The sequence below is a fragment of the Saimiri boliviensis genome, chromosome 13 (genome assembly GCF_048565385.1).
Source record: "Saimiri boliviensis isolate mSaiBol1 chromosome 13, mSaiBol1.pri, whole genome shotgun sequence".
NCBI lineage: Eukaryota > Metazoa > Chordata > Mammalia > Primates > Cebidae > Saimiri > Saimiri boliviensis.
The window spans coordinates 49,204,516-49,231,463 of record NC_133461.1 but is presented as its reverse complement, the minus strand read 5'-3'; the positions used below and the strand labels follow the sequence as shown (position 1 = coordinate 49,231,463).

The 26,948-nt window shown below is 35.7% G+C and overlaps 1 long non-coding RNA gene across 1 annotated transcript in view; it reads left to right on the top strand.

The window, feature by feature from the left end:
• Nucleotides 1–26,948, top strand: part of LOC141580937 (uncharacterized) — a 264,632-nt gene that overhangs the window by 110,127 nt on the left and 127,557 nt on the right. The window lies entirely within an intron of this gene.

Below are 26,948 nucleotides of genomic sequence, written 5' to 3'. Positions count from 1 at the left end.
CTTAACTAGTTCGTTTGCTGCAGATTCATTGGAAGATTTTACTGGTTCTTTCATGCCCAGTCTTTTGGAGGAAGATTTCTTTTTGGGGAACCTGTACATAATCTCAAACAATTCAGTCAAAAGGCTATTTCACTTTTGATATTTTCTGGGTTGAATCGACACTTTTTATGCTTCTTATTTTGAGCATCAAACTTGGCAGTATGAGAGATATGGAAATACAACACTGTTCTTAAGAAACTTACTGTCAGATTGGAAATGCAAAATACTAAATATAAACAAATAAATAATAAAACAGCATATGTTTGGGCAATGCAACTGATTTTTTTTTAAAGAATTAAAAAAAAAAAAAACTAGGTTCATAGAAAAATTCAGAGAATGTACAGAGATTTCTAATGGAGACCCTGCCCTGAAATTTACCTTGCCTCCCAGGTTGTCAACATCCCCCACCAGAGTAGTACATGTGTTACAATTGATGAACTTCTGCTGATACATTGTTATCGCCCAAAGTCCATAGTTTATATTAGGTTTCACTCTTGGTGTTATATACGGGTTTTGAGGAATGTTTGACATGCATCCACCACTATACTATCAGAACAAATAGTTTCACTGCCCTAAAAATCCTGTGCTCTGCCTATTCATCTCTCTTCCGTCCCTCATTGATCTTTTTACTGTCTCCATAGTTTTGCTCTTTTCAGAATGCCACGTTTGGACTCATACAATATGCAGCCTTTACAGATTGTCTTCTTTTACTTAGCAATATGCGTTCACATTTTCTCCATTTCTTTTCATGGGTTGATTGGTCATTTATTTCAAGTGCTAAATAATATTCCAGTGTCTGGATGTGCCCTTTTATCTTTCTATTCACTCTCTGAAGGACATCTTGGTTGCTTCCATGTTTTGGCAATTATATGTAAAGGTGTGCAGGGTTTTGTGTGGACATGTTTTAAACTGTTTTGGGTTTAATGAGTACAATTGCTGAGTTGTATGGTAACAGTATATTTAGTTTTGTAAGAAATTGTCAATTTTCTTTTTCAAAGTAGCCGGACCACTTCACATCCCCACCAGCGCAACACCAAATGCTGGCATTAGTAAAGCAGGTGAGCAAAATATTTGGAGGGGCTCGTCTTGAAAACACATTTACCTTGCTTATTGAGTCTTGAAGTCAGGCTGTGTTAGATCTCCAACTTTGCTCTTTAATATTGTGTTGAGTCTTTTGTCACTCCATATACACCTTATAATTATTTTTCCAAGGCCACCACAATAACTTGCTGGAATTTGGATTGTGATTGCATTCAATCCATTAATGAAGTTGGGAAGACCTGGCATCTTGGCAGTATTGAGTCGTGCTAGCCATAAATATGGAATATTTTTCCATTTATTTAGTTCTTTAAATTCTTTCGTCAGAGTTTTGTAGTTTCCTCATGTAAATTATGAACATATCTTTCTAGGTTTATACCTAAGTATTTCAGTTTGAGAGGGGTGCTAATGATATTAGGTTTTTAATTTCAAATTCCAGGTAGTCACTGCTGGCATTAAAGGAAAGTGACTGACTTTTTTATATCAACCTTGTATCCTACAACCTTGCTATAATCAATTGTTAGTCTGGAAGCATTTGATTGATTCTTCTGGATTTTCTACATAAGCAATCCTGTCACCTGTAAACGAAGACAATTTTATTTCTTCCTTCCCAATTTGTATATCTTTTAGTTCCTTTACTTGTCTTAAGACTTTCAGTACAATGTTGGAAAGGAATGACAAGAAAGAAATAATAGATTTTCATTAATTCCTCTCCCTTTAAAAAAAGTAGTCCAGATATTTATAGCCTTGTCCTGTGTGTAAGTTAATGAGAATTCAGAGATTAGTTTCGTCAGCAAGTGGGAAGGGGAAACTTCCTGGGGGAAGGGATCTAAGAAGATTATCACATTTGAATAGGGTGTTGATAGCAGATGAAGCATTCCAGGCTAAGAAAGCCACATGAGCAAAGATATGATCTGCAGTTGAGCAAAATAAGCAGATTAAATGGGAAGGGGACCAGTATGACTAAAGCAGAGACTGAGACTGCTTATTTTAGATTCCCAGGAATGAGGTCAAGGTGGGAAGGCAGATTAGGAAGGGCAACGGGTCACATTCAGGTGGATTCATGGGTTTATGTGTTCATATCTTGCACATTGGAGAGGCATTGGAGCTAATTGAATACTAATGTGGCTTGGTGAAATGTTGTTTTGGAAGATTAATACCTGTAGCTCTGTTATAAATGGGAAGAGTTAAGCCACCTAATCTGATTGGAAAGATGTAGGGTAAGGGCAGCAGTCTTCAAAATGGGGTATAGCTATCCTTGGGATTCCATGGCAACATTTCAAGGGCTTTGTTCTGGAGAAAGTGATTTCAAAGCCCAAACTTTCATTTGTGCTTTTTCCTGAAACTTGTCTGTGGTTTGAGATGTCATGCTGATTCTCAGCTCCACCTCTTCTTTCACCATAACCTTTCTTCCACTTCCAAAAGCACAGTCATCCTCTCTCCAATCCAGAGTCTCTTTCTGGTGCATTGCTATGGGGTGGAAAATCCTGAATATCAAACAGGGAAACAACTCAAAATGTTGTTGGTGTTGAGAAAGTGAAAGCCTCTAATAAAGGAAGTGGCCATAAATCCTTTACAAGATATGTGGTTTCTAATGCATTTCTTCCAATACAATGTAAAAAAGAACCTAATCAGATTGATGATTATTAATTTTTGGTTTCAGGTAAGGTATAATTTTTTTACATAAAATATGAAGGCATTTTACATAACAGAGTGCCATTGCTTTGGGGAAAAAGAAAGACTTTTATTCCTAATGACTTATTTGTTTAAACAATGTTGCGGAATGTTTAATTCTATTAATAAAAAAAAAACTTCAAATTAAATTTAAAGGAGTTTAATTAAGCAATGAGTGATTTGCAAATTGGGCAGCCCCATAATCACAACAGCTTCACAGAGACTCCAGCACAACCACGTGGTAGAAGATTTTATAGACAACAAAAGAGAAATGATGTACAAGAATTGGAAGTGAGGTACAGAAACAGTGAGATTTGTTACAGCTCAGTGTATGTCTTATTTGAACACTCAGCAGTCCATGAGTAGTTGAAGTATGGCTGCTGGGATTGACCAACATTCAGCTATTGTTATAGGTGCATGCTACTAAGTTAGGTTTTCAGTTTTGACTTTCTATTAACCTAGGTAATAATTGGTTCACAAGGACTCGAATACAGAAGTATGGAGTCCTTCTCAGGCCATATCTAGTTTTAAACACTATGTAAAAGAAAAAAAAATAGAATTGATGACTCTTACTTTAGCAGTAATTAATACAGATTCATAGATATAAGAACTAATTTAAAAAGTTTCATCTATCTCACCAGATAATGTAGTCTGCTAATATTTTACATTCTATGTTTTCTAATTAATTATCAAAATATCAAATGTATTGGTTGGTTTTATTAATTATAAGAATAAAAATATTAATTTAACTACAATATTGGAGTGTTATGGTCCTGAAAAATAAAAATATGCGGATAGGTTGCCAATGAAAAACTTCATGAATAAAAATATATTACATTAGAATAAAATTCTTCAGGGAAATGGAATGGAAATATAAACTCAAGGAGAAAAAAGAATGATAATAAAAAGTTTGTTCATATATTTTTTAAATGGATAATGGAGGGTATCAAACTTCTCTGATAATTTTCCACCGGACACATTTAAATGAGCTAGGTGCCAGTTTTATTTAAACCAGCCAACATTTACAATATGCCAGAAATTATATGCAACTACTTCAAGATAGTTGAAAATTGTAGATGTCAACTAAAAAATGTGTGTGGCTTTTCAAATTATTTTTGGAAATCTGTGAGCAAAATAGTTGAAGGAACTTCTCTTGAAAATGCATTTGCATATTTTTACTTTTTTTACTATTACAAATAATAAAGTTTTATAAAAATGCCCATAGTTGCTATTTTTCATAAGATTTAAGAAAGAAAGTATCAGTTATTGTATTAGGTGTCCATAGGGGAAGGGGGCTGATGGAGCTGAGTTTTCCACAGCCCCTAATCCACCTCTTGGCAGTTAGCAGAGGTATGAGGATGGGAAGACAGAGAATGGAGTCTGGGACATATGTGATCCTGATGACTCTTTCTGCTCTTATCATTTGATACTTTTTAATTTCCCTTTCCATTACTTGTCTTTTCATTGCTTTATATTTTATTTTCCAAACTAAATGCTTAGATTTTTGAGAGCATGGTCTTTTTTCCTATATTCTTTTAAATTTTTTTCCTAACATGCTAATATAACTCCTGCCATCCACTAGATACAAAATATTTCTATTTACTTAAATTCTTTCTTATTTCAATGGGAGAACTTAAACTGATGATTGATGGAGGCATTAAAGGAGGTGATAGCGCCAAAATCACACCCTGATCTTGAGCAAGTCTTTGGATAATGATGATTCTTAAAAAAAGAAAAATGCTTAGGATAGAGAGCTTATTTGGATAGACAGAATTTGAGATGAGCTTGCAGACTTGCCTGCCACTGTCCTATAGATGCCTGTTAGTAAATTGACAAAGATGTCGCCTCTTTGTTGATAACTTAGCCTTTCTCTGGAGAAAAAAGCACCCTTCCTCTAGGTATAAACAGTCCTATGTCAGGGCCCAGAAATGTACAGTCCTAACCCAGCACCTTTGTGGAGTGCACAGATTGCTCAGCTGTATTTGCACTGCTGTGTAAGATAGATAGTTGACTGTTGATCCCAGTTTATCTATATACATTTGCTTTATTCAAACACAGAAAACTTTATCCTGGCCCCCCCCAAAAAAATCCATTAAGTTGTACTACATTTATACATGAAATAGTGTGTATGAGTTCCCTGCTGAATTCACATTACCGTTTGCACTCAACTGGATGTAAGCTTTATGTTGACAAGTTAGGGAACTTCGGTGATATGCCTGACTCCAAATACATGCAGTATGTATCTTATCACCCTGTCACAAACGCTTCTTCCCCTTTTCTTTTGCTGTGCCTAAAATTCACAATATCAGAGCAAGTCAGTTTGTATTTGACAAATGCTGGGTTTTTATTTACAAAATGGCATGGCTAAAAAACATGTATTTTACTAGGAAAAGAAGAGCAATGCCATGAATTAGTTTTTATCTGTGAAAGAATTGTACTTTAAGGAATTTGTTCCCGAACAATAGAAAAAGTCATTCGTTCATTTATATGTTTGTTCAGCTAGCAAGCTATTACTGTCTCTTATATTCTGGGCATTGTCATTGGTATAAAAAGAAAAAAGGAAGACAAAGTTTTGTTTTGTTTTGTTTTCAATCTAGCGAGGGAGAAATATATCAACAGTAATACAATACAAAGTTTACATGTCCTTTACACAAGTATGTAAAATGACTGGACCATGAAGTAAAATCCAAGAAAAGCCTATTCTGCTGCATGGGTAGGGCTCCACAAAGAAAACAGTATCTGAGTTTGTTGTGGACTGAATGTTTGTGGCTCCCTGAAGTTTATATATTGAACTCCTAACCCCAATGTGGTAGCAGGTGGAGATGGGGGCCTTTGGGAGGTAATTAGAGTTAGATTAGGTCATGAATGTGGGACCTCATGATGAGTTAGTGGGCTCATAAGAAGAGGAAGACAAGCCTCTCTGCATGTCCTAGGAAAGGCTGTGTGTCACACAGCATGGAGGTGGTCGTCTGCAAACTGGCAAGAGTCCTCATCAGAACCCAAACCTGCTGACACCTTATCCTTGGACTTCTAGCCTCTAGAACTGTGAGAAACTAAGTTTCTTTTTGTTTAAGCCACCCAGTCTGTGGTGTTTTGTTAGGGTAGCCTGAGCTGTCCAAGGTGGGGTTCAACTCTGAGGAATCCCTAGACATTTTCTTGTAGATAAGTGATACAGATTTCACATTTGACCCTGTGGATCTACTCTCCATCCATCTCTACCTTGTTCTCTGCCCCACAAATAGACCCATATGGGTGACACCTCCAGCCCTCCCTGTGCTCTCACTCCCACTTGTCGAGCCCTGGACAGAGATGAGACGGAGGGTGCAGAATGAGGGTCTGGTATTGACCCCACAGTCTTGTCCCTGGAAGGGTTATCTTTGGCTGGTTTCCCTCTGTCAGGGCTACCTCTGCTGGCTGTGCCTCTTAACGCAGGGTCACTGCTTCCCTCCAGGTGGCAGGTCTCCACGACTCTCTGCTTCTAGCTTCCAGCTAAGCTACTGCTGCCTTTTTTGTCTCTTCAAGTCTAATGATGGTAACCCTCCCTACCCCGTTGCTAACCCTAGGGTGCTGCATTATCTCTTTTGGTTTATCTACACGCTGCCTACATATTTGTAAATAGTCCCTTTATTAAACCCCACTCAAAGCATCCTAATATGAGTGCACCATCTGTTGCCTGCCGGGACCCTGACTGATACAGACTGTAAACTGTGTGAGAATGTGTCTGTCTAACTCACCCAATAAATGTTAGCTATTTTTAATACCACACTGTGAAAATATTTTGAAATGTAAGCAATATTTTTTCTTCCAATATTGCCTATTATCACTTCACTGTTTCCAATTAGAGCAGCGAGGCTGTTGATTTCACTGCTTTATTGAAAGGTTTGTTATAGCCATAGCAGAAAAAAAAATAACTTTGGGGTATAAAATAAATAGACACCAAAAGACCGAAGGCTTAGGAAAAACTCTAGGTAAGAATAAATAAAGTTGAGGAGGATTGATGGAGTCTCTGCTGGCGGATCCTTCAGAAGAAAATATTGCACCACCTCCTCCCCCAGTGAAAGTACATGTATGGTAAGAGAGGGTGGACAGAGCCTCTGCAAAGAACCAGGAATCCACAGGTAGGCAGAATTATGTTCAGCAAGATGGCAGGATCTCGGAGAAGAAACCACTCTCTGGGTGTCTAAGCAGAAATGTCAGAGATCGTCTCATAGTCTTAGGATGATGTGGAAGTAGCAGAACAAATATTTGAGTGCCCGTGAGGGGCATGTAAATAGCGAGGAGATTTTTAGAGCTGCCAGATGGGTATCCAAGGGCTAGATGAAAACCGTAGCATGAATGGGGGATGCAAGCATGCACTGATAAACACAAGGGCCCCTTTTCTGTGCCTGTGTAAACATCTCAGATCCAGCCCCAAGATGATACAAGGGAGGTGAATTTCTCAGTGAGTTGACAATAGCTTTTACCTACCAGAGATGTGGAGTTCAAAATAAAACACTAATTTGAGTTTTAATAAAACAAAAAGTTTTATTTCTTGCATGCCCAAAATTGTAAGCATTGAGCCATATCTGCTACATGTTAGTATAATTGCTATTAATAAAATGGGCAAACGTGGACAGTTTTCTAAGTAGAGGTAAATAGTATGTCCTAAGGCAGAGAGATGAGGGAACTTCTAGTGTGTGAAGTTGTGGAGGGGGTAATACAGAAGACAAGAGCGGAGCTGCAACTTGGAGAATTGTGAATAACATGAGTAATGATAATGACTGTTTGCCAAGTGATTGCTGTGAGAGAGACCCTCTGCTGATGACTAGAAATTTAATATTGCAATTAATGTTTGCTATGTAGGAGACCCTTTGCTAATCACTAGAAATTCATTATTGTATTTAATACTCTCAGCAATCATCACTACAGGAACAAAGTTGAAATTAAAGTAGTTGACAGTGGCCTAAGTCACAGAACTGGAAAGTAGGGAAACTGGGCTGCAAGTCCAGCAGGGTGAACTGCAAAAGCCCAAACATGCCTTCTCATAAAGCAATATGTCATCATCCCCAGACTTGGACTTGTATTAAGTAGGCAAATAAAAACAAGATATATAAAGGTTGTGACATGATAAGAAGTGTGCTTTAAAAGAGCATTCTGATGACAGCTAAGAAAAAAATTGCATGGGTAAAACACTAAAGGCAGAAAGACCAATATAGATTTTCTATGAACCAGGTAAAGAGTGAGAGTGTATTAGTCTGTTTTCCTACTGCTACAAAGAACTACCTGAGACCGGGTAATTTATGAAGAAAAGAGATTTAATTGACTCCCAGTTCCAAAGGCTGTATAGGAGGCGTGGCTGGGGAGACCTCAGAAAACTACAATCATGGCATGAAGTGGAGGAGAAGCAAGCACATCCTCACATGGTGTCAGGAGAGAGAGAGAGAAGGGGGAAGTGCTACACACTTCCAAACAACCAGATCTCTTGCGAACTCACTCACTGTCGTGACTATAGCAAGGGAGTAATCCACCCCCGTGATTTAATCACCTCCCGCCAGTTTCCTCCTCCAACCTTGGGGATTACAATTCAACATGAGATTTCCTTGGGGACACAGAGCCAAATCATATCAGGGAGGGATGAAGTGTCTTGAACTAAGGGAGTAACGGAGTGAATAAACAGTATGTGGCAATGTAGCCTGACTGCCTAGATGAATTGCAGCTAAAGATGAAGATGAGCGTGATTCCCACGTTTCTGGTATGTGTTACCACATGAGTGACAGGTTTACACTTGTTTGTTAATAATTTTTGCTAAAAACTGTGTAACTATATTATCATTGCAGTAATAAAGGAGGAAGGAATCGCCTCTATAGGAGTCGAAGGAATAGGTGAGCCTCAAACTGGTTCTCACAAAATGGGTAGAATTGGGAGATCCAGTGATGCAAGAGGAGCAAGGAAGAAGGCAGGAGAAAACAACAAGGTTGGGGAGACAAATTTGTCAAGGATTTATTTCTTAGTAGGTTTAGAGTAGTTTTATTCAAACATACTTGAATCACAATGTATTTACCTAAAGTTGTTAGTACTTCTTTAAATATAAACTATAATAAAATTTGTTGGAGGAATACCACATATTAAAAAAAAGGTACTAGAAAAAGGAAAAACAGCATCATGTATGGTTTTGCTGGTTCATGTAACTGCAGTTAGTGAATTTATATTTATTTCAGAATTGCGATGACCAAGTTCCAATTCGCATCTAAAATCATATTGAAGCAGAGTTCCTTTTTAATCAATCTATTTATCTGTTAATATCAGTCAATCAATGAATCATCTGTCTACCTATCTATATTGTTGATGCTCTTGGGTGTAGATCCTTGGAGGTATTGGTGAATAAATCTGAGTATTAGTCTTATGAATTCTATTTGTGTCTTTAACATCAGCAACAATACTCGACCTTATAGTGGCCACCTATTAGATGTCAAAGACTGTGTTGTTGGCTTTGCATAGCATATTTCTGATCCTCCCAACATCCTTGAAAACTTGATATTATTCTCATTTGAACAGAGGAGACATTAAAGCTCAGAAAGATTGTTATGTGTCAGTAGGCATTGAAGTTGGACTTCAAATCCTGATTTTCCCAAACTAAAATTCTGGCCTTTTTATTTTCTATTACATTGTCTCTATATTGGTAAGCTGCCACATACATTCAGTATGCTGAAATTGGAATAGATTTGTCACTAAAAATGTGAATCTGAAATTATTTTATGATTCTATAATATTTTCTGGTTTTGAAAAAGAACATTCTGTGAAAGAATAAAGCATATGTAGTTTTTCATATTTCTCTTTCCCAAGACAGAAGGAGACTATGCTTCTGGCAAGATAGAAAAAAAAAATCCAAAAAATGGAAAGGAACGGAGAACAGAGGCGATGCAGACATTGTCTCTATCTGCCCTTAACTGTTCCAGCTGACAGATTCAGCTTCAAACTTTGATTTTAAGCTTTATGCTGTGTTATGTGAAAGAAGCTGTGCTGCTTCTTATTTATATTTCTAAAAGAGTGGAATATTTGGGTATTTTAAGAATTGACAGAAATTTCATAGCATCCATGATGAACATGCTTAAAGAAGCAAAGAGACACCAAAAATACATGCTTTTAGCAGATTTTGGGCCTTCATTTCGTCTTAGCCTACAAATTCCGCAATTCGACGGAACAGTTGTGAATTCTAGGCTCTATTTTTGAGTTTTGACTCTCATCTGGAAATCATTTGTTCTAAACTATACAAAAGAACCCATTTTAAGCATAATTTAGTTTTAGTGTATAATTTCAGTACTAGCTGGCAAGAATTTGTTAAAACTTGAATAGTAGAATATTGAATTGTGTTCTCCTTTTCTAATGAAAATAGATATGGGTCAAATACTTTTTGTGATTACAGTAAGACTGCTGCAAATGCCATTGTAGGGCAGTGAAAAAAGAAAGTTAATTATTTGCAATTTTGATAAATTTTCCCCATGATCTTTTTGACATTACTTGCATGATGGAAATTACCTGAGACATATTATTGAGTTGGAATGTTCACTTTCTTGGATCACCCTGAGGAGGGTGAGGGGAAGTGGGCAAGAGTTGCTATCAGAGGACAGAAAGTGTGGAATGTGAGCTGAGGTCCTAACCAGGCAGCTAAAAGAGCAAAGAGGTTTTCTTCTGGATTCCTGCTCTACTCACATTTAAATAACTTTGACATATCACATATCAAATGATTATGTGTGTGTGTGTGTGTGTGTGTGTGTGTGTGTATACATAATATTTCATTGGGTGACATTGCCTAAAATATAAAGACTTTAAAAAAATAAAATACAACAGAACAAACAAAACAAGCACCCATACCACCCATCAAATTTATTTTGCAAAATTTCCATCACATTCCAAATGTGTGTTCTATTTAAAGTTTGATGTTTCTAAATTTTTTTTTTTTTACTGACACTTTCCTGTAACTCTTTTTTTTTTTATAAGTGAGACTCTTGTCTTTATGTAAAGAGGAGCAATAAAAAGATGAGCAAACATATGTACACACTTATTGTGACAGGGACCTGATGGAGAGGCTCATTCTGAACAGACTGTAAGTCAAAGAGGCAGCATGGAAATAGCAAGAGACCTTTAGAATTCATGGTTTTGATGGAAGGGGCTAGCAAAGCCAAAGGAAAATTGCTAATGTGTCTTTACAAAGTTATTGGGATAGTTTAATTTAGTTGGAAAGTTTCTGATACTTAGGGACAAGTCCTTTGTATTTAAAAGTCCATTTGTTGAATTCAACAGGGAAAATTTTGCAAAGCTGGTAATCTGTGTTGTTTTGGGAAATAATGAAGTTGAAAAAACTTCTCTCTACTATTTCAACCCCTTTGGTATTACCTTATAAAATATCCATGCAAATTTCTGTAAATTTGCCTGATATTAAATTTGTTTGATTTCTGTTAATTTGCTTGATATTAAGATTATGTTAATTTATTTATGCAAAATGGTTTGAGTTTGTGTGCCATTCTTGCACAAAAATGAAGCATATACCTAGTAAACGTACATAGAAATTAATTCATTTCTTACATGATGATGATAAAGGACCTTCAACTGCCTAAAATACATATGTCCAATATTGTATGAGAGAGATCAAAAGAAAGGGATTAAAAGAAAAGATTAGCAAGAGATTAAAAGAAAAGATTAGAAAGCAGTTTGGTGCCAAAAATTTGGAAATAGTGACTATTTCCTGATAGTAAATCCAATTTGACTTTCTTGAAATGACAACTAGACACTTGTATAGGGCAAAGAGACTATAGCAAATTTAAAAATTTCTATTGGTGCCGTTGTAGATTTTACATGCAGGGTTAAAAAGAATATTCTGGTGGAATTGATATCATGAGCTGTGGGATGCACATGTTAATTATGGCTGAAGTTGAAGTGAGATCATAGTAAAGAATTGATCTGAAATAGCTTTAATTTGACAAGTAAATATCGGGGTAGAATGGTAACAAGTATATATTTGACTTTGATCTTGGATTGAGCTTTGATGGCAAATAAAGCCCCCAAAAAATTTAAAGGGGAGAGAAATGAAGGCAAAGGAAGGATCACATGAAGACTGGGAGAATGGAGAGTAAGGGCAAAGAGCCTAAAGGATAGATTTCTGGAACACAAGGCAAATGGAAAAAGGTGGCAAAAATAACAAAAAAAGGGGTAGCTCTAGATTTTTATTCCCTTTGGTCTCGCTTTCTTCTTTCTCTTCTTCCGTTTCTTGATACAGTTAATATTCTTTTCACTAACTCTGTTGTGGTGGCCTGAGAGAGGCTGGTTGCCCGCCTGAAACTATTGATGCATAATACATTATACGGAATAATATGCTTACTGTCCTTTGAGCCTTGACTTTCATTATCAGTGGAGCACTTTGATAGCATTAAGTTTCTTGATAGACATTCAGGAATGTGTATACTCTGTGCATGGTTGTATATACCTCTTTTTATATTTACAAAGGTGGCTAAGCTCCCAGCTCCTAACCACAGACATAATTCTATAAAATCAAGTTATATATTTTTCCCGTTTAAAAGTTTTATCAAGATAAATATACCCTCCCATCAATTAGCCAAATGAAATATATGCAATTATATGACACAAATCAAGATGTTGAATTATATAAACTAAATCAAAACTATCTGTTTCTCTTTATTCTTTATACATAAATGAGGATATATATTTTTCAAAGAATAATACTAGGATAATGCCTTTGTCTGCCAAATGTATAACATTTTCATACTAATGGTAGGATCAAGTCCTGTCCATGAGAAGTTGATTACCTCAAACATATTAGTCAATTAGGAAATATTCCAGTTACAAAAGAAACTGCTAAAATGGATGAAATTATGTAGAAATGATATAAAAAGAAGTCAGAGACTGTCACAAATTAGAATAATGCAAAGTTATAAGAAATCAGTAAGTTAAAGTAAATTGAAGATAAAATAATTAAAATTAACCAAAATTGGGTCATCAAAATTGTATAGTTTTTTTTTTTTTTTTTATTGTAAGAATCAGCTTTCTCATCACGTACATCATGAATTCATTAGAGGAGCATGCCTTAGATGGTTTGATTTATGCGGATAGATTTGTGTTTATCTACCTACATTTTTGCAGGTTCCTTTTAAAAATTTCTACATGTATTTTTATGCTGACTGGCTTGGGTATGGGCTGGAGCTATAGTTAAGGAATAAAGTAAGGAAAACATTCCCCTAATGGACAGAAACTCCGTCCTTGACTCTTGGTAAACGAGTCACATTTGTTTATCACAGCTAGATAAAGGATGAAGTTACTGAAAATCAAATCCTAGTATGGGGTATCTGAAACCTACCTTCTAGGAAGCTAATAACCAAGGAAAAGATGATTTAAAGTAAAAAGAAAATAAAAATAAAGTTAGTTATAAATCTGTTCTCTTATTCATTTCTCTTTTTTTCATTTAATTGTGTATTTTCACAATTTTGATGATGTTCTTTTACTGATGGTGTTTGGCTGGTTTAAGTGAAGAGTCATAAGGTAAAAATTACAATTTGCTTCTTGATTTAGTAACAAAAGAAATTTAAAATGCTTTATGGATGCTCAATTTAACATTTTCCTCTTCTGCAGCTGCACTAAAAGGTGCCAACTATCACATAGTCTAATAATGGTTACTATATGAATAACGGTCGAATAAACATTTATTTTATAGTCTTATGTGTTTTTGAATATATATTTCAAAAAAATCCAAGCTAATGAGATCCTTGGTCCTATTCTCTATTGAGACTCTGACATTATCTACTCATGAGTCAACCACTGAATTGTGGAATTTAGCTTTATTTTATAGAATCCATAGTAGGACTTAAATGGCAATAATATAATTTCTTAAGTAGAAATCGGCATTCAGAAACATTTACTCATTTATGAAAATGAGTTCTAGAGCTGCAATCTCTATGCATATTTTCAGACCTGTACTCAAGATACTGAATATCATCAGCATTGGAGGGTATCTGTTAAGTACAATAGTGGCCAACCTTTTTGACACAAAGAACTGGTTTTGTGGAAGACAATTTTTACATGGACCAGGCATGGTGGGGGATGGTATCACGATGATTCAGGTGTATTACATTTATTGTGTACTTTATTTCTATTATTATATCATAATATATAATGAAATAATTATACAACTCGCCATAATGTAGAACCAGTGGGAGCCCTGAGCTTGTTTTCATGCAAGGAGATGGTCCCATCTGGGGGTGATGGCAGGTAGTGACAGATCAGCAGGCATTAGATTCCCATAAGGAGCAGGCAACCTAGATCCCTGGCATGCGTAGTTCACAATAGGGTTCATGCCTCTTTGAGAATCTAATGCCACTGCTGATCTCACAGAAGGCAGAGCTCAGGTGATAATGTGAGTGATAGGGAGAGGCCGTAAATACAGATGAAGCTTCACCTGCCCACATTCTGTTGTGCTGCCTGGAACCCCTGGTTCCCTAAACAGGGGTTGGGGACTCCTGATGTAGTTTACAGGCTCCAATTTCCCTTAAATATAGTCTTGAAGTGAAATAAAACAGTGCTTTTCAAAGGATGATGTTAATCCATGTCCCTAGAAATAATGTTGAAAAGAAGATTTGGATTCAAAGTCTAGGGTGGGGCCTGTAATTCTGCATTTCTAACAAGCTCCCCAATGATGGCTGATGCTACAAGTCCGAGGTCCAACCTTTATATAACAAAAAATAAAGGCATTAGTTTGATTGTTTTAATGGGGGAAAAAAGAAAAAAAGCCCTAAAATTCATTGATAACTAGTTTTAGAATATTCTTTTGTACTTATTTATGAGTTTATATTACATCTTGAAAATTTGGAGCACTCTAATGGAAACATTCAAGGAACAACCACAAAGATTTCAGTAACCCTAGAATGTGCCAGTAATTATCTAATATGTTCCTCCTGATCATTGCGATTTTTGTTTGTTTTTGAGGAACAACACAATCGTTTTACATGCTGGTTCTTGAATGTGTAGAGTTGCCTTATTTTTCTCTTTGAATCTTATTTCTATGGTTTCCTTTTATATATATATATAAATTTTAAGTTCCTGTCGTCTTTGGGAAGGGTTAGTTGGATTGTTTATACTTTATAAGTTTTCTTACTGTACTTAGTGTTTAAAATGATGAATGGATGCCCAAGACAACATAGAAAGATTATTTTGTCCATATGAAATTGAACTATATAAAATGATTCCAGGCTATGAGAGCAAGGAGTTTTGTAGAAGAAGAAGAGGTAGAAAGGGGGAGGAGTTGCTGCTTTCCTTCTGGGTGTAAAGCCAAACCTTGATGAAATTTTGAAATGGCAAAGTATGCTTTTGACTCTGAGCCATTTTCAAATATTCATCTATCTGTCAATTTTGTCCTTTCCCCATGAGCCCTAATGTTTCATGTATTCTAATCACCTAACCCTTTATCAAAAATAGATGATGTCCAAGACCATGCAAAATGCACGTATTGTGCAGTGCATACTTCCCAGGGCCACCATGTCCTGGAATTGAACAGCATGCATCAGATATTTGTTCCAATGGAGAGTCTTGGACCCACTGTAAACCTACTGATTTAGAATTGTAAGATGAAGCCAAAAGCTTTACATTTCTAAAAATTGTAGAATTTAATGTTATGTGCGCTAGCTGACATTTTGCACTATATAGAGGCCTGTTCCACTGAACATAATACCTCCCCTGTAGCTCCCAAAATTAAAAATCAAATTTCCCTAACATAGTATGATGAGGTACTGGTGAAGTGACATATGGATAATATCATCAAAAATATTTGCATTCTAAAAGAGAATTGTTGTTAACTAAAATGCAACTCTATTTGGCAGAATTTTAGGCATTATGACGAAGGGAAGGGATTTCCAAAAGAAGTATATTTAGGAAGAAGAGAGAGATGTTGGGGGCAGGTAGAACCACGTAGACAGGATATTTATAACTGAGATTTTCCCTTGGAGTAAAATCTTCAAAGAGGTTTCTCAAAAGAGAAACAACTTCCTCTTTTCCTTATGAACCCAAAGATTTCCTAAAGAGATAAAAGCTCCCACCCAAACATCATTGCATATAGTTATTTTTGCAGTGATAAGCAAGGCTCTATAGGTAATAGAGATTTAGGGATAGAAGCAGCCACTTTTTGGGTGTGGGGATGATTTGTAAATCACATAAGGGGCCATTTGGTTTTATGATATCACAGACTAAATCAGGGTTGGGGGCGGATGTAACAATTCTTTTGTTCCACAAATATCTATTTCTGAGTTCTTTGTGTGGATTAAGCCAATAAATTATTTGTTGAAATTAACAGCATAATGTGATTAATAACAGTTTACTGTGTGTGTTTTCTTTCATTTTATTTTCAAAGTCTATTGGTATACATTTAGATCTACTATGTAAAATATGCTCATGGTTAATTGAGAATGATTCATGGTTATAACCTTATAATAGGGAGAGGGCAGATCTGAAGTTGGGATGAAAAGTCACTGACTGAAGCCGGACTTTGATTCTGGTTAGGGTGCCACACAGGTAATCTCCTTTTAGTCTGTTCATTTCCTCCTCCCACTCTTTGTCTGTGAAATGGTGAAGTAATAACTACTGTGCAGCGGCGTTCTCTGGGAGTAATCAATGTTTTTCCAAAGATGAAAAATTGTTTGTACATGGAATGAACAGTATTATTACTTTAATTTTAACCACATGCTGTGTATAAAATAGGGCATTAGGCAATTAAAACAGCATAGAAGTGGAATATGAGAAGATGCAGTAAAAAGGTGCTATTTTATAGACATAGTGAGATTAGAAATTGAATGTCTGAGATAGTAAGGATCCTCACAGGTTTGAAAAATACAGCATGAGCTTTGGGTGTTTGATTTTATGAGAACAAATCTTGCCATTTCCTAAGAATGGAGCATGAGGGCAACTGAGCTTACTGATATGCTCATTGATCATAGAACACTGTGGATGGAAGGAACTCCAGAGGAGGAGGAAAGAAAAGGTGAGAATCAAATTGCCCACTTCCTTCCACAAGACATCAAGCATCCAAGGTTCCTGAGTTCTCCAGCTGACTCACACTGACCAGGAGGCCAAATTGGGCTGATTTTCCTCTTTCTGTTGTGACCTGTAAAGCAAGATGCAGAAATCCCAGAGGGAAAAGGCAAATGTTTCCTTAAGCCTTCCAGACGTGTCTTTACACACAAAAAAAGGTCCTTTAAGATCTAGAGTGATATATATTAGGAAACATGGTTAGAAAAATAATATTTACTTTAAACCCTCCTTGATATAAGCCCTCACTGATTCTTGGGGATAATTGGTGGGCAGGGGTTGTATTTTAGGGAATGAATATTGACTAACGTCAGTGATTTGACTTGAACTTTGTCACGCAATATTTAGGTACAATGGAGAAGACCAGATTTGATCTTTGTTCTAAAGCTGTTTATGAGTCTGAGGGCAGTGACCTGCTATAGAATAAAATCTAGGCTTGGCTTCCAGATAAATGTAGCTATGTGTTCCAGCTCTTGTATTTTGGAAAGGAAAAAAGCATCTGTCCCAAAACATCAGAACTTTTTCTGGTGTGATTAATGGTAACCAACTGTCAATGGAAAAGTCAAACTCTGTGAAATATATAAAGAGGCTTCTTCTGAGCCAATATGAGTGACCATGGCCAAGGGAACAGTCTCAAGAGGTCCTGAGAAAGTTTTCCCAGAGCAATAGGTTACAGTTTGGTTTTATACATTTTTGGGAAACAGGAATTGTAGGTAAAACCATAAATAGACTCTGTCTCAAAAAAAAACAAAACACATAAATAAATACATAGAAGGCATATATTGGTTTAGCTTAAAGATGTGGAATATCTTGAGGGGGGGGGATTATAGCTCATAGGTGGATTCAAAGACTTCCTAGTTGACAATTGGTTGAAAGAGTTAAGCTTTATCTCAAGACTTGAAGTCAGTAGTAAGAAATGTTTGAGTTAAGATAAGGGGTTTGTGGAGGCCACGGTTCTTGTTAAGTAGATAAAGTCTTATAGGTAGTAGCCTTCAGACGAATTGATGGTAAATGTCTTTCTTCAGAAATTAAAAGTGCCAGGCTCTCAGTTAATCTCTCCTAGATATAGGTAAAGGCCTAGAAAGAAAAGACCTGGTTGCATTAATAGAGATTCTGTACAGATGCAAATTTCCCACCCAATTGATGGCTTTGCAGGGCCATTTCAATCTGCTGGACCTATGGGAAATATTTCAAAATATATTAAAGAAATACACTTTGAGGTAAACTTTTATTTCCTTCAGAGTCTGCTATTTGTCATGTAATAGTCTATCACATGGGAAGAAGTTGGAAAGAAGGCCTCATTATAGGTTGGAAAGTAAACCACATTATACCAGGTTAACGAAAACCCATCTAAGGAGATTTTATGGTTTGCAGGACATGACTTAACCCTGCCTTCCAAAGCCTTAGATCTTGTTTATAATTTGATATCTTATTGTCGCAAAGACTCTTTTTGCCAGTCTGGAGCAGCCTTGTTGTCTGGAGTGACACCTGAGGTTTGTTGTCTCATGGCCACAGAAACTAAGGATATGGGCACACAAAAAATGAGCTTAAGAGTAGAAATAGACAAAACAAGAATAACTCTCTGCTACAGAGAGGGGTCCTGCAAAAAAGGGTTGCCTAAGCACGATGGACTGCTAGGGGTTTTGTAGATAAGCTAGTCTAGAGGCGGTGTCTGATTTACATAGGGCATGAAAAACCTGTTAGGACTAGGTGTGCCCTCTGCATAGGGCACAAATCTCTGGCAGCCCCCACCCCAATCTTTTATTATGCAGGTAGGTTCACTGCCTGAGCTCCTCTATGTTACCCAGTTCTTTCTTACTATATGTATGCTAACAAAAAAGGGAAGGTGGAACCCCATGACGGACACACCTGGGCCCCAGTAGTCCTTCTCTGTTAGTACAGCTGCTGGCATCTCCCCATGCAAGCTTCCAGCTTCTTTATGTTGGCAGCTCAATCTTTCAGGCTGCTCATTGTTAGAAAAGAAGCAATCTCTAGGGCTGCATTTGTTAGAAGTGAAGTTCTGCTGAGGGCTCTTTTGCACTCATTATCTGCCTAAATAATTTCTATCTCCTGTATCATTATGATATTTAACTAAACTCCAAAAGGCAGGGGGTATAATGAAGTGTGTCCAATTTCTCATCCTATCATGGGTGGGGATTCAGTGTTTCAGGTTTCTCTGAGGTCCCCTTGGCCAAGAGAGGATCTCTTCAGTTGGTTGGAGAAACTTAGAAATTTATTGTCAGTTTATACCCTTGAAGAAGACATGTAGAATTTGAGAATAGATATGCAAGGAGACCTGGGCTTAGGCAGTTATTACCAGGGAGAGGGAATGACAGCAAGTTTTGACAGACTTTTTTTTTGCAGAAACACAAAAATTCTTTCTTGAGGTATTTGGTGATGACCCTAGGATGCTGGGTCTGGCATGTAGTTTAGGACTTTTTCTATTCATAGAAAGAGTGAAAGAGAACATTGAAAGGCAAAGATTTTCCACTATTCAGAATCATTTCTCTATATTCTTCTTTAGGATTCTAGATAACCAAAAATACAACACATCAACTAATTATCCAACTTCAGATCTAATAGGATAAAACTAATGCTATTCAATTAGAGAGAGAGGGCTTCCAAAACCACTTACACACTTGTATGATGGGAATAGATGTCTATATGAATTTATTATTATTCTGTAAAATAAAAAAAAATACTGTGGGGCATATGAAGAGCTTTGGCAAAAAAAAAAAAAAAAAAAAAAAAAAAAAGTAGATTAAAAAAGTGCTAAGAGGCCAAGGAAGTGAATCTGCCTTTGCAAATATTCTAACTGAGGAAATTATAATACTGAAAGAGATCATATCTAATCATCTCCATTTTGCTTCAACCTCTAAGGTGTCCTTGTTCATTTCTGGGTGATGGCCAATCTAACCTTGGGAAGGAATCTAGTTTATAGTTTAATTTTGAAACAAAAATGATAATATCCCTTTCTTGGAAACAAACAAAAAATGCTTTTTGCCTGGGGATAAGTCTGCCTTTTTAGGACTAACAAATTAGCTAAAAGAGTAGAAGTAATGGTTAGGGGCCATGCAGCCTATGGCTGCAAGAGTCTGAACCTCCCCAAGTAACTCCTGGGAATAACATCGCTGTTGTAAAACCTAAGATCAGTGCTTGAGATATTTTGCAGACCCTGCATTCTGATGCGCCAGCTGACACCACCCAGATCAGTAACCTGGCTCAACTAGTTCTGCAATCCCACCCAGGAACAGAAAACAGCAAGAAAAACACTTTGAGCCCCCTGTGATCCCATCTCCAACCTGACCAATCAGCACTCCCCACTTCCCCTACCCCTGCCTGCCAAATTATCCTTAAAAAAAATCCTATCCCAGAGTTTCTGAGGAGACTGATTTGAGTAATAATAAAACTCTGGTCTCCTGCACAGCCAGCCCTGCGTGAATTACTCTTTCTCTATTGCAATTCCCCTGTCTTGATAAATAGGCTCTGTCGAGGCAGCGAGCAAGGTGAACTTGTTGGGCGGTTACAAAAGTTCATACTCTTGAAGGAAATCAAATACTTTACCTGCAAATATATCTCTTTGAGGTACTTTGAAATCGCTCCTGCAGCACCAGCAGGATGAAATGGTCTTGCAAAGCTGTCTTTTATGGAGGAAATTTGTCTCTCTATAGAATCTCCATTAATGAAGCCAGGCCTTCCGTTTCTAGGACTTTCTTGGATCTAGGTGAGATTAACTGTGTCTGACACCTTTAAAGGTCAGAAAAGAGACATTTACCATCCATTCTCTCTGAGGAATGCTTCTTTCGGGGTTTCCTCTATATAACAAGACCCGCTTTGCTAGACAAGCTTCTTCCTTTCTCTTTCTTACAACATATCTTGCCAGTGAAACCTGATTTATCACCATAACCTGTTTTTGGCCATGATCTGCATACCCATTTTTTTTTTTCTATAACCTTAAGATAAGATGGTATATAAGCTTCTGTATTTAACTGGAGGTTGGGGCCTTTCTTCTGAAGACTCTCAAGTATACGTGTTAAATAAATTTCTATGCCTTTTCCCTTATTAATCAATCTGCCTCATGTCAGTGATTTTAAGCGAACCTTCAGTGGGCCAAGGGCCTTGGCCTTCACATTTTCTTATAGCTTTATTCAGTATAAAAGTTTGGGTCCAATCACATTTTATAAAATCAGATATACCTGACAATGTAGAGAAGAGATGCCATAAGATGATAGAGATGAAAATATGCATGGACCAACAGATACAGAGTAAGATAAATGTGGTAAATAAAAATGTTATAAAATGTATTAAAAACCGGGACACATTTTTCTACTAGTCGAAGAAAAAGTAAAGAACAGACCTGAAAGTGCAGGCAATCAAGAATTATATGAAAATTCAGCTTAGGAGGATGCCTAGAATTTAGTGAAAAAGAAAAAAGAGGTAAAGACAACTAATGGAAATCAGATTAATATAAAAGACAAGCAATAGACACCCAAATATGAAAGTTTTTTTTCTAAAGAAGAGTAAGATTACCTAGAAAGAAAAATGCAAACATATTAAGAGAGAAAACATTTCAAATTAAGTAATAAACTTACTTTTTATATTCAAATGGCTTGTGAGTTGTAATTAAAAAGAACTGTATATAGATACAATCTGATAAAAGTCTGGATGTTCAAAAATGATAAAGAAACATACCATCATCCAGAGTATAGAAAATGTCAAAATACAATGAGAGAAAAACCATATGTTTTTCAAACTTTTCCACAATGATAAATAAGAGAAAATAATAGAGAAACATCTGTTGAGGACTTCACAACATTGTGACCACATGGCAAGGCAGAGAAAATAAAAATATTGTATAGGAAATGCTCAGTGCTGTTTTCAGCCCAGGTGCAACCACAGGGCTCCACCTGCCAGATGTTTTTCTCAGCCACGCTCCAGTGAGGTCTTCCCACCTCTTCATCATACCTGCAGCCCATTCTTGGCCCACAAGGCTGAAAGCTCTGATGGAAGAGGTTTTTGAGGAAAAAGGTTATGACTTTAACATCCTGAACCCAAATCAAGTTCCTGTTCGCATGGGAAATTGTAAAGGAAAAGACTGAAAAGTCGTCATTTGTCCTAGTCTGAAAACAAACAACTATAAAACACTTCAAGGTCATGTTCAAGTTTACATTGGTATAAGAAAATAAACATTTCAAGAAATAATTTTTAAATGGTGTTATGAACAATACCTGATGGTAAAAGGCAAAATCATTACAACCAAATTATAAAAATCAAATGTTTTAAAAATAATTAAGGATTAAATACTTATTGTAACAAAAACAAAAAAGGAACAGTGAAGAGTAGAAATGAATTAAAGAATTATGATAATTTTCCCATTCTACATAGATGAAGTCAGGATGTGCTCTGAAATTACTGGTGTAACTGTGGATATAGGTTCAATATTTTAAAATAAACAATTAAAAACAGGATATTTACTTTTAAAATCACAAGTGAAAAACATAAGGTAAAAGAAATACACTAAGTATAGAAAGCATAAAACTAGAAAACCAAATATAAAAATAAATTTAATACTTTGAAATGTTCTATTTACATGGTATGCTCAGGCTGTGTGTAAATTCTAAAACAGGTGCAATTGGATAGGTCAATTTTGCTATTTAACAGTTCAAAATCTATTCAGAAGAAAGAATAAACTTTAAATTCATTGCATACATTACATACATTTGAATACTTGAGTTAGAAAATAAGAAAAACTGAAAAAAAGAGACATAAATATGTGAATTAAGATGCCAGGAAGGTAACAAAGTCAAAGAAGATAAACACAATAAAGGAATTAATAAAAATAAAAGCAGAAATTAATGAAGAAGACTTGAACCATAAAAATGAGAGCTGGTTCTTTGAAATGACCAATAACATAGATTTAACTTTGGCAAGTCTATTTAGTTCAATATAGAATATGACAACGAAAAATGAGAAATTAGGAGATGTTTGATCAATATTAAAGACATTAAAATGTTATATAAAAATAATGAATATATTATTTGACAACAAATAGAAAAATCCAAATAAGATGGACATTTTTCTAGGAAACCTAATATGAGACTTTAAAAATATGACCTGTAAATAGACAATAAAAATACAAGGAGAGATAATACAATTTTTAAATAACAAGAGTAAATTATCTTTATTAGAAAAATGCAAATCCCAAAAACTTTAAAAAAAGGACTGACAGATCTGAGTTCATAAAAATTTAAAGCTTTCATAAAAAAAAAGATATTACTAAATTTAAAAATAAAGAATAGGAGAAAATGTCAACAACATGTCCACAGCAAATGGGTAAACGTGTAAAATATAAAGAGCGACTTTCAATCAGAAGGAAAAGACACACAAATAGAAAAATGGTCAATGGAGATGAACAGGCACATTAGTATTGAAGATATACACATGACTGATGAACATATGAAAATGATTACTCTCACAAATGCAGACTAAAATTATGACATTTTTCTTCCATTAAGATTCACAAAATTTGAAGTAATTAGTTACTAATATTGGCCAGGGTATGAACAAACAGTGTTGATAGGATGTGAATTGCTAAAGACTTTGAAAGTCGAAAGCAATTTTAAATGAAAAGATTGTTGGATTTTTTTAATGTGTAGACACACAAATATCTAAGTATATAAATATAGGTAGCCATGTATATGTAATTATATACATGTGTATAAATACGTCATATATAACATGGATTTATACATGTTTGCATATATATGACCTTGTGGAAAGTAGTCCAGAAGGATGGATGCACTTTGTGATTTCCTTTAAAAAAGAATGAGGGTGGAAGGGGTGTTAAATGAAGCTTTCATGTATGTTATGCTTGGTGTTCTTAGATGTTTTTCTGTTTTCTTGTGATGTGTTGTATTTTTAACAGGGAGAAAATGTAATTTATTACTTATTTAAATAAAAATGTACCAGCCTCAAAAATAATTAGTGGAGAAGATTTGTATTCTAACAGCATAGAAAATCATCTCAGGGGTACCCTTACAGATATTTTCGTTATGAGTCAGATAAGTGTGAAATAGCATATGTTGATTAAGTCAAACTGATTGGCAAAATAACAGAAAATTTAGGACCATCTCAGGCTGACTTGAGAGAGTCTAAGTTCTGTGGAGCATTTTCCCAAGTCATTTAGTTTCTTTGTAAATTTAATTTAAAATTACTACCTATTATTAGATGTTATTTTCCCATCAGTAATTTTTTTTTGTTTCTTACTATTTGCCTTTTAAAATACTCAGCAACAAATACTGTTTCTGTGTATACATTTGTTGTAATGTCTAGTTATTTTTTATGATAGAGTACTATAGCCTATAATTTTTTTTTTACCTCTAGGTATTTATTGCCATATAGCTTCCTGGTAAGATTATCACAATTTTCCATTCCATCAACAGTGTAAAACAGTGCCCATTTCACCCCCAATTATGAGAAAAGCAAAAGCAGCAACATTAAAGCTTTAATGTGCTACATGTTGTATATATATATTGTGCTTTGAATATTTCCCTGAATTTGAACATTTTCTCTTTATTTCAAGGTATTTGTTTTTATTTTAGAATACTTTATACATTGGCCCATTGATTCTTTTGCATTTTTCTTAATTTGTAACTTTACATACTTGTTGCAGATGTTTCTCATAGTAAATTACATGGTTATAATTTTGTTTACGTTTTCTATTTTTATAATATAAATTTAGAAATTCAAAAAAATTGAACCATGTCTGAAACCTCCTTGTATCCACTATCCAGATTCACAGTGATCAAATTTTACCATATTTGCTTCATCTAGCCTCTGTATTTTCTTTTTCTTTGTTGATGTTTTAAAAAGGATGGCCTGAACATAGTGTCATATTATCCCTACACATTTCAGCACATCTCCTGCAAAATAGAAGCCTGATATTACATAAACTTAATACTATTAGCTCACCTAATAAATGTAACATTATTTCTTTGGGGCACCAATTATTCCTGGTTTGCCTATGTTTGTTCTCAGCCCATCTCCACGATGCTGTGAGTGGTCTAAGACTCTGCTATAAACTGCATCATTGAACTCCCCTTCCTTTTGGCTCCCATTTGTAGAGGAGAATAAGTTTGGGGTACAGGAGAGTGAGGTTCAGATGTTACTTCCTGGTCTCTTTTCTGCTGGGCTGCCTGGCTGTGCTTCTCTAAGATGATGACTTTTTCAGGATAGATTTGTGGTTCAGTTGTGGGTCTTCCTAGATTCTGGTATCCACTCTTTCCCTGTACTCTTTTAGGCCTCATGGTAATAACTGTTGATTTCATCTGTTACCTGGCTTATAACCAAATCATCTTAATTGTCACAAAAATACATTTTTTTTGTTTTCTTTTGATTTTTAAAGAGTCAAAAGTTTTGTTTATTTCAAAATATAAACAAGGCAAATATTTTATATTCAGTTGTCATTTGGGTCACAAACATCTTTTAGTATAATTTAGTTCCCTTTACATAACTTTTCTTTTTTCTTTTTCTTTTCTTTTTTTTTTTTTTTTTTTTTTTTTTTTGAGACAGAATCTCACCTGTCACCCAGGCTAGAGTGCAGTGGCATAATCTCTGCTCACTGCAACCTCTGTTTCCTGGGTTCAAACAATTCTCCTGCCGCAGCCTCCCAAGTAGCTGGGATTACAGGCACGGGCCACGACACCTGGCTGATTTTTGTATTTTTAGTAGAGACAGGGTTTTACTATGTTTGTCAGGCTGGTCTTTAACTCCTGACCTCCAGTTATCTGCCCCTCCTCGACTTTCCAAAGTGCTGGGATTACAGGCCTGAGCCACCGAGCTTGGACTACTTTTCTCCTTCTTATTATTTTACTGTAAACACAAGTTTAGATGTCCTGAAGAATATCCTACATTCCAGATCCTTCCATATGTTTATGTCACCAACTTGGTATGTCATTAGGTTCCTTTGTTTAAATGTATTTATGGTTTTGAAGATTGCTTTGTTGTTGTTGTTATTTATTTATTTTTCTTTATTTTAGACAGAATCTCACTCTGCTATCCAGGCTAGAGTGAAGTGGTATGATCTTGGCTCACTGAAACCTCTGCCTGTCCAGTTTAAGTGATTCTCCTGTCTCAGCCTCCCAAGTAGCTGGGATTACAGGTGTGCACCACCATGCCTGGCTAATTTTTGTATTTTTAGTAGAGATAGAGTTTCACTATTTTTGCCAGGCTAGTCTGGAACTACTTACCTCAGGTGATCCACCTGCCTCAGCTTCCCAAAATGCTGGGATTACAGGCGTGAGCCATGGGGCCCAGCCTATTGAATTGTTAAATACATGAAGCATGTACTTCCAAAATTAGTACTCTATATTAAAGAATTTTTAGTGAAATATTGCTTCCTACTCTGTCTCTAGGGCCCTTGTCTTTCTGTATGAATAACTTTTTTTTTTTTTAAATGGTTTTTGATTCTTCTTCCAGTGATTTTTATTTTCAAATAAACATTCAGTTTTATCATCACCATTTTTAAAAAGTCTACCTTTCTTCTACTGTTATGATAGAATATCATTTAATAAATTTCCAGAAGTACTTGGATCTATTTTGGATTTCCTATTCTTTCCCACTGGTTCATGCACAAATATTATTATTTTTTAATTATAAAGACATCATAATGTGATTTAATATATGGTAGGAAAAGCTCTTTTACCACATGATATTTTTTCAATTATTAAAAGATGTTTTTGTTGATTTGTTTTTTATATTAATTTAAAAATCATATTGTCAATATCCCAAAAGAAAAAAAAACTTGTTGGTATTTTTGGTGGTTTTGGGAATGTGTCCACACATTTTTTGCTAGTCCTCCCCTGAAGAGGTGGAACTTTATTCTCTTCATGAATGTGAGCTGAACTAAGTGATTTATTTCTAGTGAATAAAATATGGCAAATGTGTTGAGATGTTACTTCTAGGATTAGGTTATGAAAAGAATGCAGCCACTGGCTTGGATATGTGCTCTTGTTCTGTCTCCTGAATCACTCACTTGGAGGAGGCAGTGGCAATGTCATGAAGCACCCTGCAGAGAAGGAGGGCAGCTGCTGTATTGGGGGCACACACAGTCAGGCCTATGGTGAGGCCCATGTCCA